Raw genomic sequence first — 18,152 nt, forward strand, 5'->3', positions numbered from 1 at the left:
CACTGAGCTACACCAGCCAGGGCCATTACTAACTTTTCAGGGAAGAGATAGGAAAACGAAAAGTTTCCTTATGATCTTTTTAGGTAACTGTTCTCAATTTTCCTATGAGATGGGCTTAAATACTTCCAGGACTTTTGAGATCCAGGTTGGTTCTAGAGCTTTCTTAACCTGTACTTGGACAACATATCCAGTGTCCTAGCTGGTCTTAAGAAACCATCTGGAACCAAGAGTCATCAGAAGTAACTGAGTTCTGTGATCCTGTTTTGTTCAGACCTGGTTTAAGAGAGTGTTCTCAGGGGAACACTGGCCTCATGAATGAATGAGTTGGGAAATATTCCCTCCTCCTCCATTTTCTGGAAGAGTTTATGAAGCATTGGTATTATTTCTTCCTAAATGTCTTATAGAATTCAACATTAAAACCATCTGGATATGGTCTTTTCTTTGCATAAAGTTTTTTTTTTTTTTAAATTACTAATTCAGTATCTTTACTCATTATAGGTCTATTCAAATTTTCTATTTATTCTTGAGTCAATTTTTGTCATTTATGTCTTTCTAGGAATTCATTCATTTCATCTAAGTTGTCTAATTTGTTGACATAAAATTGTTTAGAATATACCTTTATAATTTTTTTAATTCCTGTAGAATCAATGGTGATGTGTCCTTTTTTATCCTTGAGTTTGGTGATCTGTCTTCTCATTGTTTTTCTTAGTGAGTCTTGCTAAAAATGTGATAGGTTTTTTTTTTTTACCTTTTCTGAGAAGCATTTGTTTTTTATTTATTTTCTCTATTGCTTTTTATTTTCTATTTAATTGATCTGCAGTCTAGTCTTTATTATTTTCTGTCTTCTCTACTTTGGATTGAGTTCACTCTTCATTTTCTATGTTTTTAAGGTGAAAGTTTAGGTTATTGGTTTGAGATCTTTTTTTTCTAGCAGAGTCATTTAAAGTTATAAATTCCCCTCTAAGTTTTGCTTAGCTGAAAAATGGATAAATTTATTGCTGGCTATTTTTTACTTCAGAAGATATAGTAGTTTTTAATCTTGGTTTGGCAGAGACTAACCAAGATATTTGTTCCAGATATTTGTTCTGTTTGGACATTGGGGTTGAATATTTACTGCCCTGCCAAAGCTACAATCTTTAGGGGCATCTACACTGTTGCTGGGAATTCTGTTTTGTCCCAAACATTTGTTCTCCAGAGAAAGTCTTACAAAACCATTTCCACAGCTGTCTGCTTATACCTATTCACTTTCTGCCTTCCATTTGTGTTTCCGTGATTTCTTATGTTACTACTTCAGTTGTTTTCCATAATCACTTGAAGCTGAAGAGAAGGCAGAAAGTGAGGGAAATAGTGTTCCAAATGATAAAAGGAACTGGAAGTTAGAAGGCTTGCATTTTGTTCCCAATTTCACTGCTTGTCAGGGTTGGACATATACAGTATTTTGGATGGATGGGGTAATGTGATTTTAAAGGTATCAGGAAGGCATTTTTCATGCTTTCATTGCTGCTTCCCCTCTACCTTTGTCTGGTTGATGTCCACTCACTCTTTAGTCTTTGGCTTAGATATTCATTCTTCTAGAATTCTCTGATTCTTTGCACTTGGTTAGAAATCTTCTCTCATAACACCATGTCTTAACTCTTATCATAGCAATTACCACACTTTAGTGGAACTGCTTGTTTATTTATCTGTTCTCTATGTTCTGTGAGGACAGGGCCCATCAATTTGGTTCATGTGATATATAGTACCTGGCAATATTGGATACTCCTGTAGAATTAAAAAAAATTGATTTCTGAAATTTAGCAGTTACAGCTTGATTCTTTTGTGTGATATTTACTCATCAGTGTAAATTTGTTTTTTAGATCCTTTCCTGGAAGTGGACTTTGTTGGGAGGCAGCTCAGGGTACCTAGGGAGCAGCACCAAAGGAGACCTGGGCACTGAAAGGGGCAAAGGGCACACTAAAGTCTCCATTTACCTCTGAGATTAACATGATTTATTGGAATTCTTACTTTGTTGATAAATTTTGTATCATTTTTATATTACCTTCAATGATGAATGGAAAGAATATATGTTTAATTTGCTAATCTCACAAAATTGAGCTGGTGATCTTGAACCTGACAGGAATATGTTCAAACTTAAAATGATCTCTTTTATGGAAGACATAAAAGAAGAAAATTTCAATTTGGGCTAATTGCTTTAGAAGACAACTAGGTCAGAGAAGGAGTCATTTTCTAGGAATAATATTAATGTCTGTAATAAGCTTTAAACATAATAGTAAAAAAGGTAAGACTTTCCAAAATTTACAAGGAAATTTTCTCTGATCACATTTTTTTCTAAAGAGAGCTATCATTCTATACTTTAAACCTAGAATTACTTCATTTTAATGCATATAGAAGGATTGACACAACTTTTTTGTTCTTGACTCAAAAATAATTTTAGTAAGAAATGCTGGTAAAATATAATCTCACCTTTAAATGGAACCTAATGAACAAAACAAACAAGCAAGCAAAATATAACAGAGACATTGAAATTAAGAACAATCTGACAGTGACCAGAGGGGAGGTGGGAGGGAATAATGGGGGAGAAAGGGGGAAAGGTTTTCAGAAACAACTATAAAGTTGGACACATGATCTAACAATAACCAGAGGGGAGTGGGGAGGGATAGTGGGGAGAGGGGTTTTCAGGAACTACTATAAAGGACACATGGACAAAACCAAGGGGGAGGGTGGAGGTGGGGGAGGGAGGTGGGTTTGGCTGGGGTTGGGTGGAGGGGTAGGGAGAAAATGCAGACAACTGTAATTGAACAGCAATAAAAATGTTTAATAAAAAAATAATAATTAAGAAAAAAGTTGGATACATGGACAAAACCAAGGGGGGGTGGAAACAGGGGAAGGAGGTGGGGCTGGCTGGGGTAGAGGGAAGTGGTGGGGGGTAAATTCAGACAACTGTACTTGAACAACAATAAAATAATTGAAAAAAAATGCTTCAAAAAATAATACTTTATATTTGTATATTATCTTAAATTTCTTTTAGTTGATAAAGTGTAACTTAAGAATAATAACACCTGTATTTTGCTTTATAATCTGTAAAACATTTTTTCCTTAAAAATTATAAAAGACTAGTTATTCCATTGGGTGAATTTATAAGGTATATAAATGTCTAATAACCATGCTATATACCTGAAACTAATTTAGTATTTTATATCAACTGTGATTGAAAAATAAATTTAAAAAATAAAAATTATGAAAAGTGTATTTGGTTAGAGAAAGTTATAAGATATTCTATATATCTATGTATCTATCTGTCTATCTATACATACATCTATCCATCCATCCATATTTATTTAACATATGTTCTCCAATCCTACTTACTAGGAATTGATACTGGTAACAGTTGTGTACACTTCCAGACCTTTTCCTGTTCACATATAAACATATATTTGTGTGTATATTTAACATATATAGCAACAGTATAACATTTATGTATGGGTACATGTTTATCACAATTTGGTTATTTTACTTTATATCCTACATATGTATTTTTACAAATTTAGTATTTCTGATTGATAGTATACTAACAGCAGAATTGATGGAGTAAAGGTTATTCACATTTTAAATGTTACAGACAAATTGCCTTCCTAAAAGGTTTATAGTCCCTCCAACTCTATATTTGAGTATCCTTTTTTCCACAAACTTGCCAGTGTGGTATTTATCCATCTCTTTCATGCCAAACTGAAAAGCAGTATTCCCCTGTTTAGTTTGCAATGTTGTGATCTCTAGTGAAGTTGAACATCTTGTATTTCTTCTGTGAATTGCCTGTATATGCCTTGCCATTTTTTCTGTCTGTGTTATTTGTATTTTTCATATTTATTTGTAGAAGTATTTGAATTATTAGGGATATTAACATTTTAAAAAAATATTTATTATATTTTCTCTAAGTTTAACATTTATCTTTTAACTTTGTTTCTGGTGTGCCTTACAAAAATTTATTATTACTTAGTGAAATCTTCAAGATTTTCACATATAATCCTTAAAACCATAAATGTAAGAATTACTGTCATCATCATGGTACCGATGAGCTAGCTGAGGTTCGTAGAGCTTAAACGACTGGCCCAAGGAGGAAGGGACTGGTATTTAAGCCTACCTTGTCAGAAATACATACCATGGCGAGGGAGACTATGGAAAAATAGGTGGATTGACTTAAAGAGCCCCAGAACAAGGAATGTTCCCTTCCAAACTGACTGCTCCTCAGGGCCCAGCCATTGGTCAACAGTCTTTAAGGAGGCTGTACCTAAAGCAGCAGTAATAGTTTTGCAATGAGCTCTTGGTGGTTCTGGTGATATGAGGTGTTTGTAACTCCTTTGGCCTAGATTTGACACCTATTTCCCTTCCTTGCCTCTCCTTGCCAAATTTGTTTTATGGCTCTTGGCTCAGATCTTGGATATTAACTTTGCTTACTTCATGACTTCTGGCTCTGACCATTGACTGTGCCTATAGACAGATCACTGGCTGCAGTCTCAGTGGATCCCCTGGTTCAAGATCCACGATTTTGGCCCTGTTTGATAGCCATGATGCTGATACTGGGTTCTTTAGGCCTTTGTATCGGTGGATGACAGAGGGATGGAGAGCTGGGGGAAGTACAACAGAAAAAAATTTATTTAAAAATGTCCTCAAAACATTTAATGAGAAAATTTAGCTATTGGATACCAAATATTTGTGAGGAAGTAAGGGCAGGTTGGAAGAATGGAACATTTTACTCTTCTTTCTAACTAGAAAGAACTATTTGTGTGCAATTTACTTTTCTCAGCATGGATTGAAGTCATATAAATTCTCCCTAATCACTCTGTCACCTGGGGTTTGAGAGGAGCAGGAAACTGGTAGTACTGGCATGCACCTCCTAGCCAGTCTGAAATCTAGAAAGTAAAGTATTATCAAGTAAAAAAAGCAAAGTACAGAACATTGTGCATAGTGTAATCCTATTATTATAGAACAAAGCACTTCCCTACAATAGTGGTTAGGATTCCAACTCATAATCCAAAAAATTCACCTCTGTCTCTAGTTGATGAAGAAAACCTCCTGATAAGGATTTTGGTGGTAAATTGATAGAAGTCTTGGAGCAGTTTCTACACATTCCCCCATCACCTCCTACTACCACCATAAATTGACTTTTTTTATAAAGAGCTAATGGATAAAATTCTATTTTATGTTTTCCAATCACTTTTTATTTTTCAGTTATAGTTGATGTACAATATTATATAAGTTTCAGGTGTACACTCCAGTGATTATACATTATAAAACTTAATATGGTCATCCTGATAAATCTCATAGTTCAAGCATACGAGAGGGGAACCCCCAAAACCCAGAATTTATATAAAAAATTGTGTATTTATTCTTACATGTTTAAACTTCAGTCACCTTCAAAGTACTCTTCATTTGATGCAATACAGCTATCAAGACATTTTTTCCACTGCTCAAAACAGTTTTTGAACTCATTAATTTTGATGTCTTTTCATGCTTCTGCCATTTTTTTTGTTTATTTGTTTCACCTCTTCTACATTGGGAAAATGTTTTTCTTTGAGGACTTTTTCATTGGGGAAACAGAGAAAAGTCGCTCTGGGCAACATAGGGTGAATAGGGAGGGTGGGGCACAGGGGTCATGCAGTTTTTAGTAAAAAAACTGCTGAACACTCAGTGTGGTGTGGGCAGGTGTGCTTGCAAATCATCCATCATGAAATGGGCAGATATGTTGAAAGAGTCTTCAGAAAAATTCACTGAAGCTGAAAACAGCCTCTCTCACAACAATGCCAGCTGGTATACTGATACAGATGGGTTTCTAGAACACTCACCTAGCAGAGGGAGCCTGTACTACAAGGGGCCCACCCTCCAGAAGATAACTCCATTTTTTTTGGAGGGGGTCTGTTCTCATATACAGTCAGTATCTTGTATCCGACCATGGGGAAAAGCCAAAATTTTCTCTAATACTTCTTAGCAGATGGAAAAAAAGGAGGAGAAAGGAAGTGTAGGGAAGGGAAGAGAAAGAGAAAAAAGAAAGAATGGAGGAAAGGAGGAAAGGAAAGAGAAAAAGAAGTGTACTGGTACCTACATTAACCTTTATCATCATCAAAGTAAAGCACTAGTAGATAATGTTTATGATCATCAAGAGACTACCCTTTCTTGATGCCAACAAGAGTGAAGCAAGGTAAATTAAAAAATGGGCAAAGTAGAAAAATTTTGGAAGTTCAAAAGTGAAGAGGCAATTTATATTAGATATACATTTATTTAGACCTCTGGAATCTGTTGATCTGAGAATGAGAAGTTTACCTACCACAGTTCCTTATAGTAGGATGGAGCATTTCAATGATTAAAAATCTCCTCTGAGTAAGGAACCATGTGGGATTCTTGCTCTAACCACTGTACTGTTCTGTAACTGAATCTTGAGTATTGGTCTTTATCAGTATGAATAATGGTCTTTATTGGTATTAAAGAGGAATTGGCAAACTATTGCCCATGAGCCAAATGTAGCCTATTGACTGCTTTTGTATGATTTGTAAGCTAAGAATGGCTTTAAAATTTTTAAATGTTTTTAAAAAATCAAAAGAATATTTCATGACATATGAAAAGTATATGAAATCTACATTTCATTTTCCATAAATTGGAACAAAGCTGTATTGTTGATGGTGGGTTTTTGCTACAATGGCAGAGTTCAATAGTTAGGTCATAACCCACGTGGTTCATAGCACCTACAATAGATCTGGCCTGTTACACAAAAGTTTGCTTTTATACTTCTTATATAAAGCAAGATAGGATAGGACACTCCCTCAAAAAAAAAGTGAGTTGGGAGCAGAAGATAAAGGGAGAATCTCTTCTCTGCTACCTTTTATTGCTTCCCCGCAAACTCTCTCTTTCACACCTCCAACCCCCACTGCACCCTAGTTCTATATTTACAGACAAATATATACTGTGAAAAAAGAAAACCAAAGTCTTTTCATTATTATGAAGGTTTACGGTTGTGCTTATTAAAATTATATTTTCCTTTATTATTTTGAATCTGGAGCTTGGACCATATGGGAAAGAAAACTGGGGACCTCAGTATGTAGGCTCTCCATTTGGCAACAACTGAAAGTAGTGCTAAGATTAGTCAAGAGGAGTGAGACTAAAAATGAAGCTTTGTTGGCCCGTTTTGGGAAATTTGGACCAGATCTGACAGTCTGAGCATCATTTTTGACCACCACGCTGGGAATCCTGTTTTGTTGTACTGTACAGAAAACCTTTAGGGGTTAAACTCCTACCATTCAATTCTTTGTGGAGAAAGAACACAAAAGTAGGGGCTCAATTTGGAGGAGAAGCTGAAACTGATTAAAATGTGATTTTATTAACTAATTTGGGGAGCATTTGGAGCTGTTCTGAGCTATACAATTACTCCTTTTCTCATCTCCACTGACACTCTGAGAATCTGATCACCTGGGGAAAGCAGATTTAAAAAATTCCAGATGGTGTGTGCGATGCTCCAGCTGTGGAGAATCTCTCCCAGTCAGGCAATCTGTGTTTCTGCCGGGACCCTCTAAAACTGTGCTGCCCATTTGTCATGCTTCTCCAATTGCAGCCTTCTGGATAGCTTCTCTTTGCCTTGTCTGTGTCTTCCTTTCCAGTTTTTATCAACCCCCTTCATGAGCTAATGTATTAACATCTCTTCATTGGCTGTAAATCCATAGAACCCAATATGAAACATGGTTTTGCAAAGGGAAATCGCAAAACATCTGTTTTTTTTACCCGTAAGATTCTGTGTTCACTTGTCTCATATGACGACGTGACTGTTTGTGCATGTGTGAAAAAGAAAAGAAACATGAAGAGGGAAAGGCTAGCATGAATGAGCAAGAAATAATTCATACATGTATTTTTGTAGCCAGCTGGACAAAATAGTTCATCTCCACATCAACTTTCTTCGAGTCCTGGGTTAATGTTGGGTAAGGTCTAGTCTTACTGACCAGAGTGACTTTGAGGGGTCTACCAAAGAAATGATTTGCTTCCGAATTGGTCCTGGCTATTGCCTTGATGATATGTTTTGTCTGGAGTAATTATACCTAGCTTATAGTGGCAAAGCCTTTAAGTTTATGGACATGTTTTGGTTTCCAGAGGGTTCTGGTAGGTTTTCTGTGAAAGTTGAAAACTCTAGGAGGTGAAGGAAAGAAGAGGATTGCAGATTAAACCTCATGTTGCTGGCTAACTTGCTGCCCTTGTATCTTTCTGTAGAGACTATACCTTTCCTAATTTGTAGAATGTTAAATGGATGAATTTTTTAACCTTCCATTTTAGGTATGTTGTCATTCATAATTGAGTTCAGGTAACGTGTGTGGGTCACTTGAGTATAATTTTACTTGGTACTTGATACCTCTGAAATCTAGATGGAAAACTACATAAATTGGCAGGAACTGAAATTTCTTTTCCCATGTTGTCACATGGGTGGGGTAAAGGGGTGGGGAGAAAATGCAGACAACTATAATTGAACGACAATAAAATAAAAGAAATTGAAGTAAAATTTATATATCATAAAATGCAAACATATGAAGTGTACAATTTGATTAGTTTTTTTTTAATTTTAATTTTGTATTGTTATTCAATTACAGTTGTGTGCCTTTTCTCCCCATCCCTCCACCCCACCCCAGCTGAACCCACCTCCCTCCCCCTCCTCCCCCCTCCCCCTTGATTTGGTCCATGTGTCCTTTATAGTAGTTCCTGTAATCCCCTCTCCTCACTGTCCCCTCCCCACTCCCCCCTGCCCATTGTTGGATTGTTTTTAACTTCAATGTCTCTGGTTATATTTTGTTTCCTTTTTTTTTTTTCTATTTATTATGTTCCAGTTAAAGGTGAGATCATATGGTATTTGTCCCTCACCATCTGGCTTATTCCACTTAACATAATGCTACAGCATGGATGGAACTGGAGAGTAATTTGATTAGTTTTAATAAAAGTACACACCTGTGTAACTACTACTTCAGATAAGATCGAGAAATTTCTGTCATTCAGAAAGTCTCCTGTTGTTCCTTGACAGCTAGTCCTCATCTCCCAAAGGCAACTACTGTTCTGATTTCCACCACCAGAAGTTATTTCACCTGTTCTTAAACTTCATATGTATTCTTCTATGTCTGGCCCTTTTTTAAAATTTATTTTTAGTTATAGTTGACATATAGTATTAGTTTCAAGTGTGCAACATAGTGATTTAACATTTATATATCTTATGAAGTGATCACCATAATCAGTCTACTCATCCTGTGTCACTCTATATCATTATAATGATATTATTGACTATTATTTCTTATTCTATGCATTACATCCCCATGACTTATTTTATAACTGGAAATGTGTACTTTTTAATCCCCTTGTCCTTCCCACCCATCTTCCCACCCTCTTTCTCTCTGGCAACCATCATTTTGTTCTCTGGATCTTTGTTCTGTTCATTTTGTTTGTTCATTTGTTTTGTTTTTTAGATTCCGCATGTAAGTGAAATCATATGGTATTTGTCTTTCTCTGTCTTATTTTATTCAACATTATACTCTCTAGGTCCATCAGTATTGTTGCAAATGGCAAGATTTCATTATTTTTTATGGCTGGCTGTCTTTTCAGCTTAACATAATGTTTCCAGTACTCATCCATGTTGTATTTCAGTAGTTCATTTAAAAAATTTCTGAGTTGTTTTTCATTGTGTAAGTACCGCACAATTTGTTTACGCTTTCTCTTGTTAATGAACTTCTAACTTGTAGAGCAGAAAGTTTTAATTATGGTAAGTTCAATTAATAAAAAAATTTATGTTTAATGTTCTCTGTGTCTGACATATGAAATCCTTGTCTACTCCCAAGGCCTCAAAAACTTTTTTTCATGTTTTCTTCTAGAAATTTTAGAGGGATGGGGAGAAAATGCAGACAACTGTAATTGAATAACAATAATAATAGAGATTTAGGTTTTACACTGAAGTCTCTGATCCATTTCACATAGATTGTGTCAGGGAGAGATTAATGTTTATTTTTCCATATGTTTATCTGGTTTTTCCAGCAGCATTTGTTAAAAACAATATCCTTTCCCCACTTAATTATACAGTTGAAGATTTGGGCTATTGATATGTAACTTTTTTTGTAATATCCTTGTCTGATTTTGATATCAGGGTTAAGCTGGCTCATAAAATAAGGTGGAAGCATTCTTTTCTTTTTTTCTGAAAAGGTATATGTAATGTTGATACTGACTTCTTTGAAGGTTGGCAGAATTTACCAGTGAACTCAGGTGGGCTTGGAGTTTTCTTTGTGGGAAATTTTTAATATATATTTAGTTTCTTTAATATATCTAGGGGCATTCAGATTTTCTATTTCTTCTTGAGTTATTTTTAAGTTGTGTTTTTTTTAAAGAATTTTGCCCATTTTATTTGTTACCAAATATATTGGTATAAAGTTGTTCATAATATTCCCTTATTTTCCTTTTGAAGTCTGTAGGATCTATAGTGATGCTTCTCTTTTATTCCTGATATAGTTAATTTGTATTTCTCTTCTTCTTAATTACTCTTGGTAGTTGTTTATTATTTATTAATCATTTAAAAGGAAAAAACTTTTGGCATTGTTAATTTTCTGTATTGTATGTTGATTTTCACTCTGGTCTTTATCATTCCTTTCCCACTACTTAATTTGGATTTAATTTGCTTTTTTTTTCTCTAGCTTTTTAAGGTGAAAACTTAGTTAATTGATTTCAAGTCTTTCTTTTTTCTCTGATGTAGTAATTTAATACTATAGATTCCCCCTTTAAGCACTGTTTTGGCTGCATTCCAAAAATTTTGATGTGTTGTTATAGTTCAGTTTGAAGTATTTTCTAATTTCTCTCTGATTTTTTTCCTTGACCAATGGGTTGTATAGAAATGTATTACCTAATTTAATATTCATACTAGGAGGTTTTCTAGATATCTCATTATTATTGATTTTTAATTTAATTTTCCTGTCAAAGAATACATTGTGTAAGTTTTTAATCTTTTGGTTTTTAGATTTGCAGTTGGTGTACTTCATCACCATTTTTTGGCCATTATTTCTTCAGGTATTTTGTCAATCCCAGTCTCCTTCAGGACTTGTTATATGTATGTTAGGTCATATCATATTATTCCAAAGATCCATGAGGCTCTATTAAATTGTTCATTAATTTCTTTGTTTTTTCTTCAAATTGGGTTATTTTTATTCATCTATATTCAAGTTCACTGCTCTTTCTTTAATAGTCCATTCTTAAGCCATCTAGTGAAATTTGTATTTATTAAATGTATTGGAGTGACATTGGTTAACAGGGTCATATAGGTTTCAAGTGTACATTACTATGACATATGATCTTTAGATTGCATTGTGTACCCACTACCCATAGTCAAATCAGTTTCCATCACCACATATTTGGCCCCATTTACTACCCCCACCCCCTTCCCTCTGGTAACTGTCACACTGTTGTCTGCCTATGTCTCTGAGTTCAGTTTTATATCCTACATATGAGTGAAATCATATGGTTATTAGCTTGTTCTAACTTATTTTACTTAGCATAATATTCTCAAGGTTCATCCATACTATTGCAAATGGCAGTGTTTCATCTTTTCATATGGCTGAGTAGTATTCCATGGCATATATGTACCATATGTTCTTTATCCAATCCTCTGTTGGAAGACATCTTGGTTGTTTCCATGTCCTGGTCACTGTGAATAATGCTGCATTGAACGTAGAAGTGTATATATATTTGCAAGTAAATGTTTTTCAGTTTTTCAGGTAGATAACCAGAAGAGGGATTGCTGGGTCATATGGTAACTCTATTTTTAGTTTTTTCAGGAACCATCATACTGTTTTCCAAAGTAGTTGTACCAGTTTACATTCCCATCAGCAGTGAATGAAGGTTCCTTTTTCTCCTTAATCTCTCTAACCCTTGTTATTACCTGTCTTGTCCATTCTAACAGGTGTGAGGTGGTATCTCATTGTAGTTTTGATTTGCATTTCCCTAATAGCTAGTGAAATTGAATACCTCTACATATCTAATGGCCAAGTGTATGTCTTCTTGGGAGAGGTGTCTGTTCAGGTGCTCTGCCCATTTATTAATTGGGTTATTTGTTTGTTTGATGTTCAGTTGTATGAGTTCTTTAAATATTTTGGTTATTAACCCCTTGTTGGGGCTTTTGTTTGCTAATACCTTCTCCTATTCAATTGGTTGACTTTTTGTTTTGTTGTCAGTTTCTTTTGCTGTACAGAAGCTTTTTATTTTGATGTAGTCTGATTCATTTATTTTTGTTTTATTTCCCTTGCTTTTGGGGTCAGATTCATAAATGTTCTCTATGACCAAGATCCATAAGTTTAGTACCTGTGTTTTCTTCTATGTACTTTATTGTTTTATATCTTACATTTAGGTCTTTGATTCATTTTGTATTAATTTTTGTACAAGGGGACAAGCTGTAATCTAGTTTTATTCTTTTGCATATGGCTTTCCAATTTTCCCAGCACCATTTGTTGAAGAGGCTTTCTTTTCTCCATTGTATGGTTTTGGTTCCTTTGTCAAAAATTATTTGTCTGTTATACCTGTGATTTTATTTCTGGGCTCCCAATTCTGTTCCATTTTTCTGTGTATCTATTTTTCTACCAATACCATGCTGTTTGGATTACGGTTGCTCTTTAGATAATTTGAAGTTAGGTAGTGAGATACCTCTGGCTGCTGTTGCTGCTTCTTTCTTCTTCTTTCTTCCCCTCCTTCTCCTCCTTTCTTTTTTCTTCCCCCCCCCCCCCCCGAGGATTGCTTTGGTTATTAGGAGTCTTTTGTAGTTCCATACAAATTTAGTGATATTTTTGTCCTATTTCTTTAAAAAATGTCATTGGGATTTTGATGGGGGATTGCATTAAATCTGTGTATTGCTTTGTGTAATACAAACATTTTAAATATGTCAGTTCTTCCAATCCATGAACAGGGAATATCTTCCCATTTCATTGTGTCTTTTCCAATCTCTTTTAATAATGCATTGTAGTTTTCAGTATATAGGCCCTTCACATCCCTTGTTAACTTTATTCCTAGATATTTTATTGGTTGCAATTGCAAGGGAAATTGTCTTTTTAAAATTTTTTCCTGAAGTTTCATTGTTATTATATAGAAAACAGTGGATTTTTGTATATTGATTTTGTATACTGCAACTTCACTGTATTTATTTATTGTTTCTAGTAGGTTTTTTTTGGTAGAGTCTTCAGGGTTTTCTATTACAGAATAATGTCACTTGCAAAAAGTGACACTTTTACTTCTTCCTTCCCAATTTGGATGCCTTTTATTCCTTTTTCTTACCTGATTGCTCTGTCTAGGACTTCCAGAACAATGTTGAATAAGAGTGGTGAGAGTGGGCATCCTTGCCTTGTTCCTGATTTTAGAGGAAAAGATTTCAGTTTTTGTTTTTTGGTTTTTTTTGATATATTTATTGATTATGCTATTACAGTTGTCCCATTTCTGCCCCTTCACTCAACTCCATCCTGCCCACCCCCTCCCTCCCACATTCCCCCCCTATAGTTCATGTCCGTGGGTCATACTTATAAGTTCTTTGGCTTCTACATTTCCTACACTATTCTTACCCACCCCCTGTCTATTTTCCGCCTATCATTTATGCTATTTATTCTCTGTACCTTTCCCCCCTCTCTCCTCCTCCCAATCCCCTATTGATAACCCTCCATGTGATCTCCATTTCTGTGGTTCTGTTTCTGTTCTAGTTGTTTGCTTAGTTTTCTTCTGTTTTGGTTTTAGGTGTGGTCGTTAATAACTGTGAGTTTGCTGTCATTTTTACTGTTCATATTTTTTATCTTCTTTTTCTTAGATAAGTCCCTTTAACATTTCATATAATGATGGCTTGGTGATGATGAACTCCTTTAACTTGACCTTATCTGAGAAGCACTTCATCTGCGCTTCCATTCTAAATGATAGCTTTGCTGGATACAGTAATCTTGGATGTAGGCCCTTGCCTTTCATGACTTGGAATACTTCTTGCCAGTCCCTTCTTGCCTGTAAGGTCTCTTTTGAGAAATCAGCTGACAGTCTGATGGGAACTCCTTTGTAGGTAACTGATTCCTTTTCTCTTGCTGCTTCTAAGATTCTCTCCTTCTGTTTCATCTTGGGTAATGTAATTATGATGTGCCTTGGTGTGTTCCTCCTTGGGTCCAGCTTCTTTGGGACTCTCTGAGCTTCCTGGACTTCCTGGAAGTCTATTTCCTTTGCCAGACTGGGGAAGTTCTCCTTCATGATTTGTTCAAATAAGTTTTCAATTTTTTGTTCTTCCTCTTCTCCTTCTGGCACCCCTTATAATTCGGATGTTGGAACATTTGAAGATGTCCGGGAGGTTCCTAAGCCTCTCCTCATTTTTCTGAATTCTTGTTTCTTCATTCTTTTCTGGTTGGATGTTTCTTTCTTCCTTCTGGTCCACACCATTGATGTGAGTCCCAGTTTCCTTCCCATCACTATTGGTTCCCTGTACATTTTCCTTTGTTTCTCTTGGCATAGCCTTCATTTTTTCATCTAGTTTTCCAACAAATTCCACCAATTCTGTGAGTGTCTTAATAACCAGTGTTTTGAACTGTGCATCTGATAGGTTGGTTATCTCTTCATCGCGTAGTTGTATTTTTTCTGGAGCTTTGAAGTGCTTTGTTATTTGGGCCATTCCCCCCCCCCCCCCCCCCCCCCCCCCCCGTCTTGGTACATCAGTTACTTAAAGGGGCGGAGCCTTAGGTGTTCCCCAGGGCGGGGTAACGCTGGTTGCTGCGCTGTGACGCTGTACGTGGGGGAGGGGCCAAGAGGGAGCAATGGCGCCTGCTCCACTTTCCACCAGATTTCAGTCACTCCCTCCGCTACCCACAATCAAATTGGGTCCCTCTGGTGCTGGCTCCCGAGTGCGTGGGCTTGTGCACACCCTAGGCCCCTGTGGGTCTCTCCAATGACCTCTCCTGTGAGGCTGGGAGTCTCTCCTGCTGCTGCCCCAACCGCCACGGGTGTTTTCACTCAGAGGTTTGAGGCTTTATTTCCCTGTGCTGGAGCCCTGGGTTACGCAGTCTGCTTCGCTCCCTGCCATTCGTCCCGGTTTATCTGTGCGCAAATGTGGGGCTGCGGGGTGCTACCCACTGCTCTGCCTGCCCCGTTCTCCGCCACTCTGAGTCCGGCCCTCTCGGTTTATCTGTGCGCGAATGTGGGGCCACAGGGTCTGCTAGTGGTCAGACTGCCTGCCCCTTTCATCCCACTCTCCACCAGTCTCGGTCCTGCCACGGCCACGCAAGTCCTCTCCACCCTGGTGCCCGTCTCCGCCCCTCCTGCCGGTCTGGATGTATGTTTCTTTTTTATCTACTTGGTGTCAGACCTCCTTGCCGTTCGATTTTCTGTCAGTTCTGGTTGTGTGAGGAGGTGCAGTGTGTCTACCTACACTGCCACCTTGGTTCTCCCAGATTTCAGTTTTTCATCATTATGACATTGGTTGAGGGTTTGTTAAATATGGCCTTTATTATGATGAGGTTGTTTCCCTCTATATCCATTTTATTGAGTTTTTTGGTTATAAATGTATGTATTATCTTTAATGCTTTTTTCTGTACCTATTGATATAATCATAATGACTTTTATCCTATGTTTTGTTAATGTGGTATATAACATTGATTGATTGTGTATGTTGGACCGTTTTTGTGCCCCTGGAATAAACCCCACTTGATCATGGTGTATTATTTTTTAAATGTTTTCTCTTTTCAATTTTCTAGTATTTTGTTTAGAATTTTTGCATCTGTATTCATCAGAGATATTGATCTGTAGTTTTCTTTTCTGGTGTTATCTCTGCCATATTTTTGTATCAGGGTTATGGTGTCCTCATAGAAAGTTTAGGAAGTATTGCCTTTTACAATTTTTTGAAAGAGTTTGAGAAGGATAGGTATAAAATCCTCTTTGAATGTTTTGTAGAATTCACGAGTGAAACCATCTGGCCCTGGACTTTCATTTTTGGGAGGTTTTTGTTGGTTGTTTCAATTTCCTAAGTTTTGATCAGTCTATTTAGATTTTCCAATTCTTCATGATTCAGTCTAGGAAGGTTATATATTTCTAGGAACCTACCTATTTCTTCTAGGTTACTGAAGTAATTTGGTGGCATGTAGTCTTTCGTAGTGTTCTAATATGATCCTTTCTATTTCTGTGATGTTTGTGGTAACTTCTCATTTATTTCTGATTTTGTTTATATGTCTTTTCTCTTTTTTTGTTAGGGAGTCTAGCCAGGGGTTTGTTGATTTTATCAATCTTTTCATAGAACCAGCTCTTTGTTGTATTAATATTTTATATAATCTTTTTCTCTATTTCATTCAATTCTGCTCTAATTTTTATAACTTCTTCTGCTGACTTTGGGCTGCTTTTATTCTTCTTTTTCTAGTTCTTTAAGATGTAAATTTAGGTTGTTAACTTGGGATTTCTTATTTCTTGAGATAACCCTGCAATGATATAAACTTCCCTCTTATGACTGCTTTTGCTGTATCCCAGATTTATTTCTTCCATGACCTAATAATTTTTAGTAGTATGTTGTTTAATGTCTACATGTTTGTGGGTTTCTTTACGTCCTTTTTGCAGTTGATTTCTAATTTCAAAGCATTGTGGTCAGAGAATATGCTGGGTATAATTTCAATCTTCTTGAATTTGTAAGGCTAGTTTTGTGACCCAACATGTGGTCTATTCTTGACAGTGTTTCATGTGCACTGTAGAATAATGCATAATATGATGGATGTTCTGGGATGAAAGACTCTGTAGATGTGAATTATTTCCATTTGGTCTAATGTAGCATTTAAGGACAGTAATTCTTTGTTCATTTTCTGTTTGGACGATCTCTCTAGAGCTGTCAGTAGAGTATTAAGGTCCCCAACTAGATTGTGTTTTGGTCTGTCTCTCCCTTCTTGATGTTGTATTTCTTTTGTTGTTATAAAATGTCCATCTTTGTCTCTTGTGACCTTTGTTATCTTGAAATCGATTTATCAAAAATAAGTATGGATGCATCTGCTTTTCTGGGGATGTTATTTGCTTGGAGAATCATTTTCCACCCTTTCACTTTGAATCTACCTTTGTCTTTGGAGCTTAGGTGTGTCGTCTGGTGGTAGCATGTGGTTGGATTTTGTTTTTTGATTCAATCTGTTACCCTGTGCCTCTTTATTGGTGAATTCCATCCATTTACATTTAGGGTAATAATTGATGTATGAGGCTTTCCCAAAGCCATTTTATCTTTTGTTTTTTGGTAGTTCTGTGCCTCCATTGATTCTTTTCCTTTGTGTTTCTGTAGTGAATTTTAAAATTTCAGTTCTAGAATTTCTATTTGGTGCATGTGCATTTGTTTGTTTCTTTTAGTTTTTATTTCTTCACTGAGGTTCCTTAGCAATTAACTCACTAAAACTATATAAATATTTTAAATTCTTTATATATTTATTAGAAGTGCTTTAGAGTTTTTGTCTGCTAAGTCCAACATCTGGGCCTTTTCTGATCTGGTTTCTACTGGCTGATTTTAATTTTTTGTTTATTTGTTTGACTATGGATAACATTTTTGTCTTTTATGTATCTTGTGATTTTTTAATGGAATATCAATATGGAATATTGAAATTACAAGTAAAAATATTGTAGAATCTCTGGATTCTGTTATATTTTTCTGAGAAGCATTGATTCTTATTTTAACAGGCAGCTCAAATACTGGTGTGGAATTGAATTGCAACCTTTCAGTTTGCAGGAAGACAGCAACCCACTGAACTACATTAGTTGGCGAAAATGTCTTTAATTCTCTGTAATTTTTGAAGGATATTTTACTCAGCTATAGAATTCTGGGTTGATAGTTTTTAATTTTTTAATTATAAATTTTTTGTGTATGTTTGTTTTCTGGTTTTAGAAAATGTTGTCTCACTTTTTTCTGGCCTTCTATCTTCATGTTGAGAAGTCAGCTTCATATGCATTATTCCTCCTCTATGTGTAATGTGTCATTTTACTCTGGCTGCTCTAAAGAGTTTTTTTAAAATTTTCTATGGTCTGCTATTTTACTAATATGAGCCTAATGTGCTTCTCTTATTTTTTTTCTGATTTAGAGTTGGCAAGTGTCTTGGGTCTAAAAGTTAATGTTTCTCACCAAATTTTGGAAGTTTTCATTCATTATG

At 35.8% G+C, this 18,152-nt stretch overlaps 1 protein-coding gene across 1 annotated transcript in view; it reads left to right on the forward strand.

The window, feature by feature from the left end:
• Nucleotides 1-18,152, forward strand: part of HPSE2 (heparanase 2 (inactive)) — a 611,494-nt gene that overhangs the window by 97,503 nt on the left and 495,839 nt on the right. The gene's annotated exons all lie outside the window — the stretch shown is intronic.

Source organism: Desmodus rotundus, chromosome 4, assembly GCF_022682495.2.
Source record: "Desmodus rotundus isolate HL8 chromosome 4, HLdesRot8A.1, whole genome shotgun sequence".
NCBI lineage: Eukaryota > Metazoa > Chordata > Mammalia > Chiroptera > Phyllostomidae > Desmodus > Desmodus rotundus.